This window comes from Bos grunniens, chromosome 23 (assembly GCF_055505025.1).
Source record: "Bos grunniens cultivar Pamir isolate PY7600 chromosome 23, Bosgru_T2T1.0, whole genome shotgun sequence".
In the NCBI taxonomy this organism is placed as follows: Eukaryota; Metazoa; Chordata; class Mammalia; order Artiodactyla; family Bovidae; genus Bos; species Bos grunniens.
In genome coordinates this window covers 10,541,628-10,561,495 of record NC_141187.1, presented here as the reverse complement: position 1 = coordinate 10,561,495, position 19,868 = coordinate 10,541,628, and the positions used below count along the sequence as shown (strand labels likewise).

The 19,868-nt window shown below is 42.6% G+C and overlaps 1 protein-coding gene, 1 long non-coding RNA gene and 1 pseudogene across 34 annotated transcripts in view; 1 reads left to right on the top strand and 2 right to left on the bottom strand.

Moving 5' to 3' along the window:
* Positions 1–10,188, bottom strand: part of ZNF76 (zinc finger protein 76) — a 30,524-nt gene extending 20,336 nt beyond the window's left edge. For 15 of the 30 annotated variants that reach the window (XR_015153036.1, XR_015153040.1, XR_015153038.1 and 12 more), the window contains exon 1: positions 9,678–9,874. The gene's annotated coding sequence lies outside the window, so the exon portion shown is untranslated. Of the gene's footprint in view, positions 1–9,140; positions 9,236–9,563; positions 9,875–10,049 lie in introns of those variants that run through there. The other 15 variants (XR_015153037.1, XR_015153043.1, XR_015153033.1 and 12 more) reach the window with 5 other exon arrangements.
* The window catches only part of LOC147346637 (uncharacterized), a 118,740-nt gene continuing 108,783 nt past the window's right edge, over positions 9,912–19,868 (top strand). For 3 of the 4 annotated variants that reach the window (XR_015153058.1, XR_015153056.1, XR_015153055.1), the window contains exons 1-2: positions 9,912–10,131; positions 18,088–18,187. This is a non-coding gene — a long non-coding RNA (uncharacterized LOC147346637). Of the gene's footprint in view, positions 10,312–18,087; positions 18,188–19,868 lie in introns of all 4 variants that reach the window. The other variant, XR_015153059.1, reaches the window with a different exon arrangement.
* On the bottom strand, positions 16,173–16,663 carry LOC147346640 (developmental pluripotency-associated protein 3 pseudogene; annotated as a pseudogene).

Sequence of the window (19,868 nt, the reverse complement as noted above, 5' to 3'; positions counted from 1 at the left end):
CTTTCCCTGTGAAAAAAGATGGGCTTAAATTGTGTCCTTAAAGCAGAAAAATAAGAGGTATGACAGATGGGAAATGAAAGAGTAGCCACGTGCTTCTCCACTATGTCATGGTTCAGATCTAATCTGACCCACACCTAAGCAGGGCTTCGCCTGGACTACAGGCACCTGTTTGCTAGTCTATCATTTTCTGCTAACCCGAATTCTGGGAACATTTGAAATAGGGTTTCTGGACTCTGTCAGCCCAGAGGGTACTGAGGAGCCAAAAAAAGAAAAAAAGAAAACGTTTGCTTGGAAACAGAGAAATGTTCAACTTTGGGGGGAAAAATGACAATTTTCACTCAGATAATTACTAATGTGGAAATATAGAAAACTTCTCAGAAAGGACAAAGCGACATTAGGTTGGGAGGGACAAAGCCTGAGGGAGTCAAGTGGCAAACAAATGAGAAGCAGATTTGGAAGGGCTGTAGTAAAATGATTCAGTGTTTGTTATTATAGAAAAAGACTTCAGTGCACACACAAAACCCGTAGTGAAACAGGCTTGGTTCTGTGGGTTTCCAAAAACTAAAGAGAAAACAGGAAATTAATAACAGAAACACATTTAAAACACCAGCTAAACATCTCTTTCCAAAAGGCACACTGATGTTAAAAGCCCAAAGTGCTTTTTAGTATGGTTCCTATTTGGCTACTGCAATTTTACAGGTTTGAAGTAGTCACAGAAAAGGGAGTAATTGGGCAAAATGGATTATTTTTAATTCCAAAAAAGTCAATGAAAATACAGTCTCCTTTACTGCAAAATGGCATTCATTTTAAACTAAAACAGATAACTTAAAAATCTAATTTTCAGACAAATGTTTAAGTGAATTTAGCACCTTAGTTTGTAAACACTCTACAGAGCAATCATGGCTTAGTTTCAAACTCACCTTTAGTCCATGAAAAGAAAAGTCCAGAAAAAAAGGCAATCTGGAAGGGTTATCCTAAGGATATCACATTATATCAACAAACAAATTAATACAGATATGAGGAGGTTACATTTGAATTGTTACTGGAATTCAGCTTGGGGTCACTGCGTGCTTGAGACAGGCTATTTGACAGTTTCAGAAGGGACTGAATCATCACAGTTATTTAGAAACATCATGTTATTTAAAACATCACTCTGGGACAAAAAGGTTAAATTTATATTATCAGTTAATCAAAATGGAATAATACCCAGATCTCAAACAGGAAGAGAAGGTAGTTTTGGCCCTCTGAAGCAAAGAAATCTAAGGCAGAAGAGTTGGCTTTAAAAAAACCCTCAGCATTACGGGGAAATATTAAAGAAATAAAATATAAGGCATGATATTAAAAACACATGTAACTTATAAATAACTAATAAGGACCTACTGTATAGCACAGGGAACTAAATAATCTGTAATGACCTATGTGGGAAAACAATATAAAAAAGTGCAGATATATGCACATGTGTAACTGATTCACTTTGTTGTTTGGCAGAAACTAACACAACACTGTAAATCAACTACACTCCAAAAAAAACAAACAAACATGTAACTGAACTGTACACTTAAAAATGGTTAAGATGGTACATTTTATGTTCTGTGTATTTTACCACAATAAAAAAAAACCCAGGCAGAGAAAAAGCCACGTGCAGACACTTACAAACCTCCAAGAATAATACCAAATTTCCCCTGGATGATATGAATTCACACAAGCAAAAAAACACTAATATTAAGTAAACAACACACAAAAAAGGTTCATTCTCATTAGTAATTAAAGAACAAGAAAGAATAATCATGATGATATTATACTTATGGAATTACCAAAAATCAAAGTGAAAGTATTCACAGCCAATAAACAATGACATATCACCACACACCTACTACAGGAGCTGAAAACCCAGAACACTGCAAACTCCAAACGCTGGTGCGAATGCAGAATGGCAGAGCAAAATGGCACTCTGGAAGACAGTTTGGCAGTTTCTTACAAAGCTAAACATGTTCTTACAATAAGATCCAGAAATCCTATTCCTAGGTATTTACCCAAATGAGTTGAAAACTTATGTCTACAGAAAAACCTGCACATGGATCTTTATTTATTTAGCAGCTTTATTCATAATTGCCCTAAACCGGAAGCAATCAATACATCCTTCAATAAACAAACTGTGGTACATTCATACTACAGAATATTATTCAGCAATAAAAAGAAAAGTTATTAAGTCACGAAAAGACACAGAGGAACCTTAAAATGTACTTTGCTAAGTCAAAGAAGCCAATCTGAAAAGGTTACATACAGTATCATTCTAATGATATGATATTCTGGAAACGAAAAAACTTAAGAGACAGTGAAGTGATCAGTGGTTGTCAAGGGTGCAGGGGAAGGAGGGGAGGGATGAATAGGCAGAGCATAACACATTTTTAGAGCAGTGAAACTATTCTGCACAAGTCTATAATGGTGGATACTTGAAAATCCAGAGTGTACAACACAAAGAGTGAGCCATAATGTAAACTATCAGATCAGATCAGATCAGCCGCTCAGTCGTGTCCGACTCTTTGCGACCCCATGAATCGCAGCACGCCAGGCCTCCCTGTCCATCACCAACTCCCGGAGTTCACTCAGACTCACGTCCATCGAGTCAGTGATGCCATCCAGCCATCTCATCCTCTGTCGTCCCCTTCTCCTCCTGCCCCCAATCCCTCCCAGCATCAGAGTCTTTTCCAATGAGTCAACTCTTCCCATGAGGTGGCCAAAGTACTGGAGTTTCAGCAATGTAAACTATAGACTTAGTTAATAATAATGCCTCCACATTGGGTCATCAATTGTAGCAGATATACCCCACCAGTGTAAGATGCTAACTGGGGGAAACTGGGAGGCTTAGGGTAGGGGGTGCGTAAAAAGGGAGTACACAGGGACTCTCTGTAATTTCTGTTTAGTTTTTCTGTAAACCTAAAACTGCTCTAAGAAATAGTCTATTAATTAAAAAAAAAAAAAAAGAAATATCCAACCATCAATGTTGGCAAGGCCAGGAGAGGCGGGTGCAAGTGTGCATTGCTGATGGCACTATAGTGGCTCCAGGTTCTCCAGAGAACAATCTGTCAATGCTTAACCCCACCAGAAAAGGTTCAGGTGCTGAGGTCTAACATTCATCCCAGAAAAAGACAGGACAGAAAACAAGAGCTACTTGCACAAGATGCTGGTTACATACCCACTCTCATTTTGTGAGTGACCTGTTCATTGAAAGCTGAAAGTGTTAGTCGCTCAGTCGTGTCTGATTCTTTGAGACCCCATGGACTACAGCCCACCATGCTCCTCTATCCATGGGATTCTCCAGGCAAGAATACTGGAGTAGGTTGCCATTCCCTTCTCCAGGGATCCTGTTCATTAAGATGGGCTATACCTTGTATTAAAAAAAATATTATTATTTGTTGCACCACAAGGCATACAGAATGCAGGATCTTAGTTCCCTGACCAGGAATTGAACCTGTGCCCCCTGCAACGGAAGCACAGAGTCCTAATCTGTCCTAACCACTGGACTGCCAAAGAAGTCCTTATATCTTATATTCTTGTTTAGTTGGTCAGAGACTCTCCTTAAATAGAAACATAAACATCTAAATGACACAGGGTAAGATGTTTGTGCTTCCAGATGCAGTGAAGGGATTACTCTGCCAGTTATGTTATTTTTCCCTCAAACTTAACTCTTTTGGGATGAAAATAACACACTCCTACTTACAGTTAAACTGCTTATAATTCAAGTTCTTAGAGAGCAAGCATTTCGGCTTAATTAGCACCTTACAAAGAATGTGCCCACAGATACTAAATGAATAACACTACTAGGTCACATAGCTAACTGAGCTCTTTAGCTCAAATTTGAATCCTAAATCAGCTCCACTTATTGTGAATCAGATCTGATTGAAACTTCTGAGATTGGCTTTGAAATCCTTCATCTACCGTAGAGACATAAGCTCCCTAAAAGAAGTTCCTGGCAGAAGAGTAAATGCTGAGTGAAGGAATGAAAGAGGGAAGGGACTGAATCCCACCATCCCAGCTCTTTCTCCAGCCCCAAAGAGGATGCCAACTTTTTCCTCACTTGAATTACCACTTTGCCTCATCTATGACATCCACAAAGTTTTCTCCCAGACCCAGTTCAAGAACAAGATTTCCCTGGCCAACACCACAGCAGACCGTGAGACCCCAGCCATTTCTTCTGCACTCAGCAATGAAGTTACTACACCAGGTGGCTCGTCTGCAGTGTTCCATGAGGGCACGGATATATCTCCCTGTTATTGGATCCTCTGTGTCCAGAGCCCAGAACATGGCAGGCATTCACTGGGTATTGCTTTAGTGAAGGAAGGGAGGACTCAGCACCAATAATACTACCCTGTGTAGAGCTCAGCAGTTTACAACATGCTCTCAGATATACAGATACATTATCTCACTTGCTCTAAGCTTGCTTCATCAGCTCTCACAGCAGGAGGAGCTGAGAAGACAGCTCATTTCTAGTCTAAAGCAGTCATTCTGCAGATGAAGAGACAGAGGCCAGAGCTGCCAGAGGAGTCCCAAAGGATCACATGGCTACCTGGGGGCAGAGCCGAGTCCCACGCCAGAGCCGTCAGTGCTCTTCCACTCTGCTCCTTTGTCTCTGGCCCGGTAACAGTGTTCTTTCAGTTCCCAGAAGGGCAGACATTCACTAACAAGTCGGAAAGACTTGTATATGTAGCTGCTTACTCAATATTTCCATGTCCCCAAACATCTCAAACTTGACATATTCAAAAGTGAATACCTTAGCTCCCTTCCTCACCATGTGCCCTTCTTCCAGGCTCCCCCTTTTCAGTAAATGGGAACCCCATTGTTAAACTGCTCAGGCCAAAAGTGATGGAGCAATCCTCAACTTCTCTATTTCTTTCACATGCCACTTTCAATCCTTCAGCAAATCCTACTGGCTCCTTTTTCAAAATATATCCAGAATTCAAGCACTTCTCACTCTTTGGCTTTTTACTTCGGGTCCGAGCTACCCACTTTCCTTGCCTGGACCACAGTAGCAGTTCCCTAATCAGTTTCCTTCCTTCCCCTCTTGCCCACTACAACCTATTCTCAACATAGCAGCCAGAATGATCCTTTATGTCAGATCATGTCACTTATGTGCCTCGAACCCTCCAATGGCTCCCATCTCACTCACAATTCACAGAAAATCCAGGGGCCTATAAGGCCTAATACGATTTACCACAAATCTACTCCCACCCACATCTCTTGCTGTTTCTCCTCTCTCACACTACTGCAGCCATAATGACTGGTGTCCTCACGTTTCTTGAACATACGAGGTGTACTCTTGCCTCAGGGCCTTTGCACTTGCTCTCTGACAGCAGAGGGAATATACTTCCCTCAGATAAATGCCTGGCTCACCCCTTAACTTCCTTTGGGTCTTTGCTTAGATGTTACCCTTTCAGTGAGACCTTCCTTGACCACCCTAATAAAATTTAATACCCTGACTTCTGGTACTCTTTATCTTCCTTCTCTGGTTAATTTTCTCCATATATATTTCACTTGTTTATCATATGCTTCTGCTTCATCCAAACAGGTGAGCTACTTAAATCCTGGAGCTTTGTTTTATTTACTACTCTATCCCCAGGTACTAGAAAAGTACCTGGCTTCTAGCAGATATTCAGCAAACATTAGTGGAATGAATGAATGAGTAAATGAATGAATGAATGAACATCCTTACCTTTAGAATCTCCCAGTAATCTAAAGGGTTCAGGCCAGAAGGGAAAGACCCTGGTTGAGCTCTGACCTCACCCTCACTCCCCGCACAGCTTCTCCTTCTTCTTAGGTCCAGCCCAGTCCCTTACTACAAGAAACCAGGTCTGGGCTGGGAAGCAAGGCAGGACCAGGGCAACAGGTGCTTGTTGCCAGGATGGTACAATTCTGCATAGTGCTAATTTTTGGCTTTGGCATCCTGATACCTCATAAACAGAAGAGGTCAAAAATAGGTTAGGACTAGATAGTAGTACTGACTCAGTTTAACAGCAACTAATCTGCTTTGAGATATCTTTCAAGGACCAGTGCTAAACTTGCATGTGTTCACCTATCTGTCCTCTTCTTCTTTCTCAAACTCTTTATTATGGATTTCAAACATGCAGAATAGTAGAAAGAATAGTATAATGAACTCCATGAACCCATTACCCAAATTCAACAATTACCAACATTATGTCAATTTGGTTTCTTCTGTTCTCTGTCTCTGCAACCCCCACTGAATATTTCATGAAGCTGTTTCTTGAGAACTGATCTACATATGACACACTCTGGTCTTGTTAACACTGTATTCTAGCAACTATGTCAACCAATTTCTCTAGTTTTACTAGAAATACAGTTAAAAAAAAAAAGCACTTACACCCATTCTCTCACCAAAGCAATGACTAAAAAAGGAAGTATCTAAATTCCAAACTGTTTAAATCAAGGGACTTGTCACTTATCATGTTTGGAGGGATTTGGGGAGAAGGGTTTTGTAGCTACAAAATAGATGTAGACATGAGCTGTTTTCACTTGTTTGTATCTGAGGCAGAATTTCTGAATGAACTTGTTCAATCCAGTAAGTATTTAATGACTACCTGCTACATATGAGGGACAGGATTAAGAAAACAGAAAATAAGAAAACCCAGCCTCTGTTCCTAAGGAAATCAGTGTGGGGTGGAGGATGGGTGTTGTGTGAGAAGAGTGTAGTGGGAATAGCTAACATCCAAGGCAGAATACATTCTAGCCTGAGAGATTAAACAAACCCAAGGCAAAAGTTCCTTAAAAAAAAATCAATCCACAGAATTTGCAGACCCCGAGATTTACCTCTTCCTTAACTCTAATTTTGCCCTCTGCTGAATTTATTGCTATACAGCCAATACATATATTATATGGGGTCAGAGAATTCAGTGATCCACAGAATAGACTTTCGGAAGTGGATCTTTCACGTCACATGTTGCTACTTACCATCCAGTCTTCTGGTGGCAGAGAACTGGAAAGTCATCCCAGGGTTTGGAAAACAATGGGGCTACCTCAGGGCCCACACTCAAAGTGTTCTACTCTTTGAGAGCATATACAGCAAGCAGCTTTATAAACAGAAGAGACTGTGTCAAGGAGACATGGCTAGATGGATTCAGAAGGACTTCCAAGAACTCTCTCCTGGCTACCTAAAGGACTGTGACCTTAGTGGTCTATTACCAGAAGAGTGCAGCTCTTTGGACAAACCAATGAGGTTTGGTTAGCCAGGTTGTGTAGGAAGGAGAAAGTGCATGCTCATTCATATGCCCCTGGAATTAGGTGCACAAGAGAGTGGAAGAAGGGCAGAATTAAGATGGAAGAAAGGTTTACATCATAATCAATGTTACCAAGATTGGTGAGGTAAGGATGCATGAGAGAGAAGGAGTAAGGTAGGAAAAAGGCACTGTGACAATGGATGGGGCACAGGAATAGGGATTAGTAAAGAGACGATTCTGGTTTGAAAAGGAGATCACTGATGGAAGTGAAAAAGATGCCACGTGACCCAAGATCTTGAGAGGGAGGATCTCACAAGATACTAACAGGGTGTGAAAAAGAGGGACCTTTGAATGGGAGGGTGTACAGATTATGAAGGATGGGTTCCCACTGGAATGGAAAGGGGTCACTTCACTGAAGCTGGGTGAAGTGGTCACTAGATAAAGGTTTTGGGTAATAGGATGTAGCTATGGATGGCAGAAAGGAGGCAGCTGGAACACTCATAAGAGATTGGAAATCTCTTATTTATATGAATTCCTGGGGGTAAGCAGACTTAGGATGAGAGGATTTGGGGTAAAGTGCCAGTGAGACGGGAGACACCTTAGGATAAGCGGGAGCTCCAAGGACTCATAGGGTGAGAGGATATTTGGACAAAGGATAAAGAGAGGTACTAAGGTGCAGGGGTCTCAGGACACTTGGGGTCAGAAGTTATGAATAATGGGTTGAGGAAGACACCAAGCCATGTGGGAAAGGTTAATATTAATAGAAACCTTGGAGGTCGTGGCAAGTGTTGATGTTGGGCTTAGGAATTATTAGAAAATAAGGAACAAGGGGCTGAGGGTAACCTGGAAACCCAGGTAGGTTTAGGAGCAAGAGAAGCTATGGATCAAGAGAGTTTTGAAGATCGTAGGTTCAGATTGCCAGCTCTGCTACTCATCTGTGTGAATCCAGGTTCGTCATTTGTTTAAAACTAAACCAAAACAAACAAAATAAGGGAAACAGTGGTAGACATAGGAAGAATCATGTCTTTGGTTTGTGAAGGGAAAACTTAATTTACACATACAAACTGTGGTACACAGTAGGTGCTTAGCACTAAGTGCTAATCTTCATTAAGGAGATAACCAGAGTCAAGAGCCAAAGAAGTGAGGAGGCCATAGGAGACCTAAGAGGACAGGGATTCCAAGAGCTCAGGGGTACAAAGATAATGCAAAGTGTGGGCCCTGCATTCATTATCTGCTGACTCCCTAGCACCCAGGATGGAGTTAAGACCCATAAGAGCTTCTCAGCATATACTTAAGGGCTCCCTTAGGCTAGGCTTCGTGCCAAGTGTTTGAATACATTACTGACCCTGGGGTGAGGTTACAAAAGTAAACTTCTAGCTAGGAATACAAAAACGATTGCAAACAAATATTATCTTGATTGAGAATTGTACAACTTCACAGCTGGAAGAAAACTGAGGTCATTTAACCCAATCTTATCATAGATGAAAGACTGAGGTCCAGAGAGAGGAAAGGCGTTCTAGTGGCAGAGCTAGGACTTCGATCTGAGACCACATACTCAATCCAGATTCTCTGATGCCTCCAACTGCATCTACTTCATATTCATCTCTATAATTTCCTGGGCACCAGCTCCGTGCAAGGGCACTTGTTTAGTCATGTGCTGGTTGACACTGGGGGGCTGAAGTGCAGACAGGGACGTCAGCGGAGGTGACTTCAGGATGGAGGGGGAACATGGAATGAGGTCATGAAGTTATAGGAAAAAGAATGGATTATCAGACATTGAGGGTTACATAGAAGATGACTGGCTGAGAAACTATTTTAGACGGCTGAGTTTAGGAGTTACCAGAAAAGGTTTGAGGGGAGTCACCAAGTTTGTGTGTGGGGGGGAATACAGGGTAGAACTGGACGGGTTACCAGACTAGTGGAGTCAGTAAGGTTTGAAGGGATGTGGGGATGTCCGGTGGTCAGTCACTGTGTTGGTGGGCCCCTGGGCAGTGCTGGGGAAGTTCCTGGATTGGCAGAGTCAAAGAGTAAGAAGTGAGGATTACCTGGTGAGGTCTTAGGGTCAGTGGGTGGGGGGTCAGAGGTGGGGGCGGGCGCAGTCACACGGTGGGGTGTGGGAATCACGGGGCAGGAGTCACAGGGCGGAATTGGGAGGCAGGGATGGGAGCCGGGACCCGAGGTGCGGGAGGGCCAGGCCGCCGACCAGCAGTCCGGCCACCGAGCTACAGGGCCAGAGGAGGGTGGGCACGCCAGGCTCGGGACCTTCCCGGGACCCTGCGCCTGCCCGGCCTCCCACCTGGGCACGGTGGACCCACTCTTCCCGTAGCCACCAACCTGACAGCCCCCGAGGGCGACTCCGCCGACAGACCGCCATGCACCGGGCCCCGCCACCAGCGCCGGCCCCGCAACCCGCCTGCGCCATAGCCCGCCCGCCCGCGAGCCGCTTGCCTCGCGCGATATCCAGGTTCCAGGGCCGCCGCACTTTTCCTCTCCTCTCGGCGGGCCTCCACCGGGCCCCGGAACCCGTATAGAAAATACAGGGCAGGCTCCACCCCGCACCCCGAGTGGCGGCGGCCGCCGTTTCACTTATCCCGGTTCCCGGGCCGCCGGAGCCCGGGCGGCCGGGGTCTCGAACGGTGCCCCTCAGAGCCCCGCCCCGCCCCCCGACCCGGGTGACGCGCCGCCCGCCAGGCTGGGCGCCCGGGGAGGGCGTGATGACGTCACGACGCCCCGGTCAGGGCCTGGGCGCGGCTCACGAGCCGGGTCGTCTCTATAGCAATAAAGAGCCGCCACCTGTTCCTGAAGAGGGGACTCGGTCACCTGAGGCCTGAGGCGGGCGCGGGGAGGAGTCCGAGGCCCCGCGGGCTCTGCGCCGTCTCGTCGGCCGCCTGCGGGCGAGAAGGTGCGCTCCTGGTGCTGGGGAGGGCCGGAGGGGCTGATTGTGAGGGAAGCCGTGCCTCTCCTCGGCTCAGAGCCGCCAGGCGGCCTCCTGCGCCTTTAGGGTCCTGAGGCGCTTTGCTGTGCGCAGTCCGCACGCACGGCCTGCGATCTTCGACCCACCCCCTGAAGGAAGCAACTGCAGGTATTACTAGCACCTTATTGAAAAGGACGACGTCGAGGAGCCGTGAGGGACTCGCCTGTTTAGGGAGTGCGCCCTGACGGTCCTCTCGGGTTCTCTCACGCTCATTCCCCCGTCAGTCCCACCCCCAGCCTCGAAACCAGCTACCACTGACCCTCGTAGGTTCGTTTCGGGTGAACAAAGCCAGGCCCTTTATGGTTTACCCCTGTCACCAGGAGGAACTATGATTGGAGAATTTTCAAACAAAGTAAAAGAGAGTGAGCTTTTGGTAAAAATAAATAAAAGAGAAGTTAGATGAGGAACTGGTAAAGGTTGCCTCTTAGAAGAGGAACTGGGTGACAGGAGGAATGAGGTGAGAAGCTTTACCTTCTCTGTCCTTTTAGACTTTAACTCCTTTCTTTTGTCTCCTCTCTCCCCTCCCCCCCCAAAAAAAAATTTAACTTAAAAAAATTTTTTTGAAGGGAGTGTTCCAATAAACTAGAAACGTTTACAAAGTACTGTGTTTGGGGTCTGTGGTAGCTAAAGATGCCATAGGAGGCATGGGTGATTGCTTTCCTCCCTTGTCTATACAAAGCTTAACCACAAAGCTTTAGACATTCTCTGTTCCGCATCTTCCTAGTTTGGGCACCACAGTTCCAGAGGTGGAACTGGGGCTATAGTTCTCATCAAGCTCTCAGCTTAGGGGGGCAGTGAGTGACACTTGATGGCCTCTTCTTGTGGTTAATCATTTCTATGTGCTGTGTGTTAAGTTGCTTCACTCGTATCGGACTCTCTGCGACCCTATGGGGGTCAGAGGAGCCAGCCAGGCTCCTCTGTCCATGAGATTCTCCAGGCAAGAGTACTGGATTTGGTGGCTGTGCCCTCTTCCAGGGATCGAACACCCATCTCTTAACTCCTGCACTGGCATGCAGACTCTTTACCACTAGCACCACCTGGGAAGTCCCAATCCTTTCTATACCTCCTGATACAGAGATAAGCAGCCTGACCTTTAAGGTGCCCCCTCCCTGTTCCTTTTTGGTGGAAGTTTAACAAGTTATTAATACCTAGATAGAGAATATAGTAGCTTGTCCTGTAGCTTAAACTTCTGGATAGACATAGAGCAGAGACTAATACTCAGGTGTCCTAATTTGTACCCCCACCACCTTTTTCCATAATAAAAAATACATCTATCCTTTCTCATATTCCTTGCAGATCCTAATCTATTTGGTAATCACCTCTCCTCTTACACAACAAAAACTGTGGGAAACCAGTGTCTGAATTTGAAGTATTAGGATTCTGATGATGGGTAATTTCAGGTACTCAGGAGAACTGGGGAGGAATATAATTTGGAATGCAGGATCGAAGATCATTTCTAGCAGCTTCTGTTCTACCTTTGAACCCCATCTCCACAATATACTGTATAGGCTGGTGGTCTTCAGACATTTTTTGAAATGGACTCTATAAAAGAATTTTAAAGAACTATGTATCTCCTTGTTCATTCCTAAGTTGACACCTAAATTTTCCATCATATAAATTCTTGTAGAGGATATAATTTCTGACTTACCGCAAATTTTGATGTTTTAAAATATAACCATTATATCATTCTTAAATGTATCTGCTGCTGCTGCTAAGTCACTTCAGTCGTGTCCGACTCTGTGCAACCCCATAGCCGGCAGCCCACCAGGCTCCCCCGTCCCTGGGATTCTCCAGGCAAGAACACTGGAGTGGTTTGCCATTTCCTTCTCCAATGCATGAAAGTGAAAAGTGAAAGTGAAGTCGCTCAGTCGTGTCCGACTATTAGCAACCCCATAGACTGCAGCCTACCAGGCTCCTCCATCCATGGGATTTTCTAGACAAGAGTACTGGAGTGGGGTGCCATGGCCTTCTCCTAGTGGGCTCCAAATACCCTAAATATTTGATGCCCACCAGCATCCATTTCGGAGAAGCCTGCTAGGCTCCTCTGCCCATGGAATTTTCCAGGCAAGAATACTGTAGTAGATTGCCATTTTCTACTCCAGGGAATTATCCTGACCCAGAGATTGAACTCATATCTCTTGTGTCCCCTGCATTGGCAAGTGGATTCCTTAGTGCTGTGCCACCAGGGAAGCCCAACAATTTTCTACCTGTTTTTTATTTTTATAGACATAAATGTTGAGGAATGTTCACATTGGGAAAGGAAGAGACTGTTAAAATGATATCCCTAAAGCCTTTGAACTACTTCTAAATTACATGCCAACAATCACAACAATTCCTCATAAGTGTCACATTACCAAATAGACTCCTCCTTTAATTGTATTAAAAATTTTATTTAATTAAAAGAATTGGAAACCACAGATCTTGCAAAAGGATTTGTTAGTCGTTTGAGTATCGATTTCAGTCTTATCAAAATAATTATGTCATCTTTTCACTCAGAGGCAGCTAATCAGACTGGTTTTCATATTTCTTTGTCAATACAATTTTTTGGATAAAATTCCTTTTTTTAAAAGGTGTTCAAATAAGTCTCACGTTTTATTAAGATCCTCTATAAACATATTTATTCACTACTGAAAATTGAAATAGCACATCAAAAATTTTTATTACATTTCAACATGCTAACAATGCTCTGGCCAAGCCAACCAATGTTTTCTTTACTTTCCTTCCACAAGTTAATTTGTTTCAAATTCTTGATACTGAGTTTCATCTTACAGAACTTCAGGCTTATGAAACAGACATTACCTGAGACTTACTCAGTTCAGTTCAGTTGCTCAGCTGTGTCTGACTCTTTGCAACCCCATGAACCGCAGCATGCCAGGCCTCCCTGTCCATCACCCACTCCTGGAGTTCACCCACCCATGTCCATTGAGTCGGTGATGCCATCCAATCATCTCATCCTCTGCCATCCCCTTCTCCTCCTGCCCTCAGTCTTTCCCAGCATCAGGGTCTTTTCAAAAGAGTCAGCTCTTTGCATCAGGTGGCCAAAGTATTGGAGTTTCAGCTTCACATCAGTCCTTCCAATGAGCACCCAGGACTGATCTCCTTTAGGATGGACTGGTTCGATCTCCTTGCAGTCCAAGGGACTCTCAAGAGTCTTCTCCAACACCACAGTTCAAAAGCATAATTTCTTCGGTGCTCAGCTTTCTTTATAGTCCAACTCTCACATCCATACATGACTACTGGAAAAACCTTAGCCTTGACTAGACGGACCTTTGTTGGCAAAGTAATGTCTCTGCTTTTTAATATGCTGTCTAGGTTGGTCATAACTTTTCTTCCAAGGAGTAAGCGTCTTTTAATTTCATGGCTGCAGTCACCATCTGCAGTGATTTTGGAGCCCCAAAAAAAGTCAGCCACTGTTTCCACTGTTTCTCCATCTATTTGCCATGAAGTGATGGGATCAGATGCCATGATCTTTGTTTTCTGAATATTGAGCTTTAAGCCAGCTTTTTTACTCTCCTCTTTCACTTCATCAAGAGGCTCTTTATTTCTTCTTCACTTTCTGCCATAAGGGTGGTATCATCTGCATATCTGAGGTTATTGATATTTCTCCCAGCAATCTTGATTCCAGCTTGTGCTTCCTTCAGCCCAGAGTTTCTCATGATGTACTCTACATATAAGTTAAATAAGCTGGGTGACAATATACAGCCTTGATGTACTCCCTTTCCTATTTGGAACCAGTCCGTTGTTCCACGTCCAGTTCTAACTGTTGCTTCCTGACCTGCATACAGGTTTCTCAAGAGGCAGGTCAGGTGGTCTCGTATTCCCACATCTTGAAGAATTTTCCACAGTTTATTGTGATCTACACATTCAAAGGCTTTGGCATAGTCAATAAACAGAAGTAGATGTTTTTCTGGAACTCTTGCACTTTTTCGATGATCCAGCAGATGTTGGTAATTTGATCTCTGGTTCCTTTGCCTTTTCTAAAACCAGCTTGAACAACTAGAAGTTCACTGTTCACATATTGCTGAAGCCTGGCTTGGAGAATTTTGAGCATTACTTTACTAGCATGTGAGATGAGTGCAATTGTGTGGTAGTTTGAGCATCCTTTGGCATTGCCTTTCATAGGGATTGGAATGAAAACTGACCTTTTCTAGTCCTGTGGCCACTGCTCAGTTTTCCAAATTTGCTGTCATATTGAGTGCAGCACTTTCACAGCATCATCTTTCAGGATTTGAAATAGCTCAACTGGAATTTCATCATCTCCACTAGCTTTGTTCATAGTGATGCTTCCTAAGGCCCACTTGACTTCATATTCCAGGATGTCTGGCTCTAGGTGAGTGATCACACCATTGTGATTATCTGGGTTGTGAAGATCATTTTTGTACAGTTCTTCTGTGTATTCTTGCCATCTCTTCTTAATATCTTCTGCTTCAGTTAGGTCCATACCATTTCTGTCCTTTATTGTGCCCATCTTTGCATGAAAAGTTCCCTTGGTATCTCTAATTTTCTTGAAGAGATCTCTAGTCTTTCCCATTCTACTGTTTTCCTCTATTTCTTTGCATTAATCGCTGAGGCAAGCTTTCTTATCTCTCCTTGCTATTCTTTGGAAGTCTGCATTCAAATGGGTATATCTTTCCTTTCCTCCTTTGCTTTTCACTTCCCTTCTTTTCATTGCTATTTGTAAGGCCTCCTCAGACAGCCATTTTGCATTTTTGCATTTCTTTTTCTTAGGGATGGTCTTGATTCCTGTCTCCTGTACAATGTCACGAACCTCTGTCCATAGTTCATCAGGCAATCTGTCTATCAGATCTAGTCCCTTAAATCTATTTCTCACTTCCACTGTATAATCACAAGGGATTTGATTTAGGTCATACCTGAATGGTCTAGTGGTTTTCTCCACTTTCTTCAATTTAAGTCTGAATTTGGCAGTAAGGAGTTCATGATCTGAGCCACAGTCAGCCCCTGGTCTTGGTTTTGCTGACTGTATAGAGCTTCTCCATCTTTGGCTGCAAAGAATATAATCAGTCTGATTTCAGTGTTGACCATCTGGTGATGTCCATGTATAGAGTCTTCTCTTGTGTTGTTGGTAGAAGGTGTTTGCTATGACCAGTGCATTCTCTTGGCAGAACTCTATTAGCCTTTGCCTTGCTTCATTCTGTACTCCAAGGCCAAATTTGCCTGTTACTCCAGGTGTTTCTTGACTTCCAACTTTTGCATTCCAGTCCCCTATAATGAAAAGGACATATTTTTGGGGTGTTAGTTCTAGAAGGTCTTGTAGGTCTTCATAGAACTGTTCAACTTCAGCTTCCTCAGCATTACTGGTTGGGGCATAAACTTGGATTACTGTGATATTGAATGGTTTGCCTTGGAAACGAACAGAGATCATTCTGTCATTTTTGAGATTGCATCCAAGTACTGCATTTCAGACTCTTCTGTTGACTATGATGGCTACTCCATTTCTTCTGAGGGATTCCTGCCCACAGTAGTAGATATGATGGTCATCTGAGTTAAATTCACCCATTCCAGTCCATCTTAGTTCGCTGATTCCGAGAATGTCAATGTTCACTGTTGTCACCTCCTGTTTGACCACTTCCAGTTTGCCTTGATTCATGGACCTAGCATTCCAGGTTCCTGTGCAATATTGCTCTTTACAGCATTGAACCTTGTTTCTATCACCAGTCCCATTCACAACTGGGTATTGTTTTTGCTTTGGCTCCATCCCTTCATTCTTTCTGGAGTTAATGAGACTTATTAGTATTTCTTTTTGTCAAATCAAAGTGGAACTAAAGTATATTCAAATCATTTCAAATACAAGCTACATAGATTCTTCATAACCAGATTAAGGTAGAAAAAAACTGCAAGAAAAAAAGACCAAGTTATAGGTTATCAAAATACTGGTACACAGTCTTTCCCAAGCTGCTTCATAATGATCCTAAAATTACCAACAAGAAAAAATAATACAGGAATAAGGTTTATGACTCATTCAACTCCATGGCATAATTACTGTATGTTGTATTGTGATAATTCTCATAATTTTCCTCAGAAGGATCTCTGTTAAACCTGCAGTAACTACAGGTGCATTGAAATCTTCGCACTCTTGATCTAGTCTCAATGTCCTCCTCCTGCTGTAGTTCTCTTTGGGAGTCACACCGAGGAACTCCTTTGCCATAGCAAAGTCTGAGAGATTCAGTCAACCTTTGGATCCTGTATCTCTCCTCACTCAACAGTGTCCTCATGCCTCTCCTCTTATTGGGTTTTTTTCTCACCAGGAAACTTCCCAATCAGCTGAGGTGGATCTTCTGGTAGATATGCCAGTTTGGTACTAGGATTGAGAGTCAAGTTACTGAGGTTCTTTGTTAACATTTCAGAGTTAAGAGGCAACTGGCATTGCTTAGGAAGCTTCATCCATCAACATTTTAAGATACTCCAGGGTCCAGGTTGGGTTATCCTCAGATGAATCCATTGGGAGTCTAGTCACAGTTTGAAGATCCTCCTAGGTCTTTGGGTTCCAGAGGAAGGCGATGCTTTGGGCTCAGACTGCTACCAAGTAACCTAAAAGAACTATCAGTTCAGTTCAGTTGCTCAGTCGTCTCCGACTCTTTGCAACCCCATGGACCGCAGCATGCCTGGCATCCCTGTCCATCACCAACTCTCAGAGTTTACTCAAACTCATGTCCATTGAGTCGGTGATGCCATCCAACCATCTCATCCTCTGTCGTCCCCTTCTCCTCCTGCCCTCAATCTTTCCCAGCATCAGGGTCTTTTCAAAAGAGTCAGCTCTTCGCATCACGTAGCCAAAGTATTGGAGTTTCAGCTTCAACATCAGTCCTTCCAATGAACACCCAAGACTGATCTCCTTTAGGATGAACTGGTTGGATCTCCTTGCAGTCCAAGGGACTCTCAAGAGTCTTCTCCAACACCACAGTTCAAAAGCATCAATTCTTCGGTGCTCAGCTTTCTTTATAGTCCAACTCTCATATCCATACATGACTACTGGAAAAACCATAGCCTTGACTAGACGGACCTTTGTTGGCAAAGTAATGTCTCTGCTTTTTAATATGCTGTCTAGGTTGGTCATAACTTTTCTTCCAAGGAGTAAGCGTCTTAATTTCATGGCTGCAGTCACCATCTGCAGTGATTTTGGAGCCCAAAAAAATAAAGTCAGCCACTGTTTCCACTGTTTCTCCATCTATTTGCCATGAAGTGATGGGATCAGATGCCATGATCTTTGTTTTCTGAATGTTGAGCTTTAAGCCAGCTTTTTCACTCTCCTCTTTCACTTTCATCAAGAGGCTCTTTATTTCTTCTTCACTTTCTGCCATAAGGGTGGTGTCATCTGCATATCTGAGGTTATTGATATTTCTCCCGGCAATCTTGATTCCAGCTTGTGCTTCCTTCAGCCCAGAGTTTCTCATGATGTACTCTACATATAAGTTAAATAAGCTGGGTGACAATATACAGCCTTGACGTACTCCTTTTCCTATTTGGAACCAGTCCGTTGTTCCATGTCCAGTTCTAACTGTTGCTTCCTGACCTGCATACAGATTTCTCAAGAGGCAGGTCAGGTGGTCTGGTATTCCCACATCTTGAAGAATTTTCCACAGTTTATTGAATGTGTAGAATGATCTACACATTCAAAGGCTTTGGCAGAGTCAATAAAGCAGAAATAGATGTTTTCTGGAACTCTTGTGCTTTCTCGATGATCCAGCGGATGTTGGCAATTTGATCTCTGGTTCCTCTTTCTAAAACCAGCTTGAACATCTGGAAGTTCACGGTTCACATATTCTTGAAGCCTGGCTTGGAGAATTTTGAGCATTACTTTGCTAGTGTGTGAGATGAGTGCAATTGTCTGATAGCTTGAGCATTCTTTGGCATTGCCTTTCTTAGGGATTGGAATGACAACTGACCTTTTCCAGAAGAACTATAGAGCTGAGAAAGAGGAATAAAAATCCAGGCTGACACGCTGTGGTGAGAGAAGAATTCACCGGTAAAATTCTTTTATCGTTACATGCTTTCAGTATCATTTTATTAAAATATTGAAGCGCAGATTCATATCCATATGGAAAATACCTACCATTTGTAGAATCAGCAAAGCCAGTCTTCATTTCAAATCAGACTTACTTTCTGTTAGGGAAAGATCTGACTTTATTCTTCAGTTTAAATAATTAACTAATACTCATTTTAAAGAATATTATAAAATCACTGGGAAATAAATTATTAATTGTAGCTTATAAAATAGGTTATTAAAAGTCAGTCATGATTAAAATTATATAGATCTAATATTAATATAAAAACTGTAAAACCAAGATGGTACTTTTTCTCATTGTATAATTTGTAATAATGCTATAAAATGTATAGCTAAATCTATTAGTTAATTTATTAAATTAAAAGTAGGATAGAAGGTGTGTTATTTAGTTCCTTGGCAAATACAGGTATCTACTTGTGTTGAACTCTCATGTTTGGCTTTTGGGAACAATTAAAGAATCATGTAACGGAAGAAAGAAAGAACTCCAATAATTTTGTTATACTTCATGATCAAACTTAAGTATTTAATAAAAAAAGCATTTTAGTAGGAAATCATTTGAGCAGCTAACAATTTCATTTTTTTGTTAGCTGGTGGTAGAAAATAGGAAACATTTTCTAAGATGAAACAAGAGTACTGATTATAATGGGAATATTTTGTTATGAAGGGAAAAAACAACTCCTTCCTTCTACTCCCCAGGTTTTTACACTCTGGGCCATGCGTCAAGATTCAGTGTAGGTGAGGGAAACACCTTTCTTTTGTAAAGTAAGACAAGGACTATGGTGAAAGAGGAGGTGGAATGGAGATAACACGAATATATATATATACTGGCTGGATCTCAAACAGATTAGTTTTAGGGAAGATCTCTTACAGAAGTTGAGAAACTGGAGTGTTTTTGCTTAAAACTCTCCTCAGATTGATTTCCTTGTCCAGGTATCCCTTGGAAAGTCTTCACATACTTTAGGAAGATTTCCTTGGAAAGTCTTCATGTGCTTCACTTTAAAGATTGCTTGATATAGACAGACCCATACTCCACTGGTCCTGACTATACATTATTCTAGGACATAATTGCAAGTGTCCTAGCGAGGAGGAGTAGGCTTGGTGTGTTTGGAATAGAAGAGGGTTAGGAAAGAAGTCAGAGAAGATGACCCCAAGTTGGTGAAGTCATTCACTATGATCCTAGATATGGTCCTCAGCTTTGCAGTTCTAAAAATGTGATTTTGTCAGTTCACACAAAGGTGTGAATCAAACTTACAGGAAGTTAATGTATGAAGTAGAATGCCATTGAATTAATTTATACTCATAATTACCAAGTAGACTGGATTCTCTCGCCTGGTGGCAGATCCATGTGGAAAGGTCAGTTGTAATTAGTCTTACATGAAGAATGCAGATCTTGAGCATGGCTATTATTATCAAGCTATGATAGCCTAATAATGATGAGCTCAGTAACTGCAATAGAATGCACCGATGTGCTTTATAGATGTGTTTTTTTTTAGATGCGTAGTTTTTGATCAGGTTGATTTTTCCTTATTCCTCTTAAATGGCTATATCACAGAACTGTTAAATCCAATAAACTTTCATGTCATGGAATTATATAATTGCAACAATCATCTCTGAGCCTAGAAATTGAGACTGTTCATTTTTA